Source organism: Cebus imitator, unplaced genomic scaffold (genome assembly GCF_001604975.1).
Source record: "Cebus imitator isolate Cc_AM_T3 unplaced genomic scaffold, Cebus_imitator-1.0 Scaffold348, whole genome shotgun sequence".
Classification (NCBI taxonomy): Eukaryota; Metazoa; Chordata; class Mammalia; order Primates; family Cebidae; genus Cebus; species Cebus imitator.
In genome coordinates, this window is record NW_016107663.1 from 1,279,156 (window position 1) to 1,280,830 (window position 1,675).

A 1,675-nucleotide genomic window follows, 5' to 3' on the forward strand; every position below is an offset into this window, starting at 1 on the left:
GCGATTCTCCTGCCTCAGCCTCCAGAGTAGTTGGGATTACAGGTGCCGTCCACCACGCCCGGCTAATTCCACCTTCCTAAATAAGAATAAAACAAAATTCAAAATGGAAATTTTAAAATAGTTCAAACTAAAAACAAATGAAAACCCTATTTACCCAAACTTGTAGAGTATGGCAAAAATAGTACTTTGAGATAAATTTGTATTGTTAAATGTGTGTATTAGAAAAGAAGAAAGTACAAAGCACACCATTCTGTTAATTTCTAAAAAGACGAAATAAATTCCAAGAAAGTAGAAAAAAGATATGGTAATGTTAGCAATAAAAATTAACAAAATAGAAAACAAAGAGTCAACAAAGGCCAGAGGTGCAGTGGCTCATGCTGTAATCCCAGCACTTTGGGAGGCCAAGAAGCGAGGACCACTTGAGATCAGGAGTTCAAGACCAGCCTGGGAACATAGTGAGAACTCCCCATCTCTGAAAGAAGGAAGGAAGGAGGAAAGGAAAGAGGGGAGGGGAGGGAAAGGAGAGAGAAAAAAAGAAAGAGTTGGACTATCTCTGCCCACTGCAACCTCTGCCTCCCCGGGTTCAAGAGATCCTTCCACTTTAGCCTCCTGAGTAGCTGGGACTGCAGGTGTGAGCCACCACACTGGGCTAAATTTTAATAGAGGTCGGGTTTCTCCATGTTGTCCAGGCTCATCTTGAACTCCTGGGCTCAAGCAATCTGTCTGCCTCAGCTTTTGATAATATCAGTGTTCAAAAATTAATAAATAGCACAATTGAGAAAATGAATGAAACCAAAATTAAGTCTTCTAGTTAGATTGATCAAAAAAAAAAAAAAAAGAGAGAGAGAGAGAAGATTCAAATGACTTAAAATCAGGAGTGAAAAAAGAAACATTAATACCAGTCTTACAAAGTAAAGAACACTATAGGAGAATATTAATATGAATAATCGTACACTGACAGATAACCTACATAAAATTGGCAGATTCCTTGAAACACAAGAATTACTGAAACTGACTCAAGAAGAAATAGAAAATCTGAACAGACCGTAACAAGTAAAGAGAATGAATCAGTAATCAAAAAACTTTCCATAAAGAAAAGCACAGGGCCAGATGGTTTCGCTGTTGAATTGTACCAAACGTTTCAAAAAGAATTAACACCAATCTTTCATAAACCCTTTCAAAAAATAAAAGAATAGGAAATATTTCCAAACTCTCTCTGAGTTGAGCATTACCCTGATATTGAAACCAAGCAAAGATATCACAAGAGGAGAATACTACAGACTAACAACCCTTATGGATAGAAATGTAAAAGTCCTTACTGACATACTAGAAAACCAAATCCAGAAATATATCAAAAGGATTATACATCATGACAAAAAGCAATTTATCCCAGGAAAGAAAGGTTGTTTTAGAATCTGGAAATCAATCAAAATCACACTTCATATTAATAGAATAAATGACAAAACCCAGACAATCAACTCAATAGACAAGAAACAGCTTTTGACAAAATCTAACACCTTTTCATGATAAAAAAACACTCAATAGGTGGGAACAGGTGACTCATAGCTGTAATCCTAACACTTTGGGAGGGTGAGATGGGAATATTGCTTGAGCCCAGAAGTTAAGGACCAGCCTTAACAAATTTTTTTTTTTAAATTAGCCCTGTGTAGTGGCA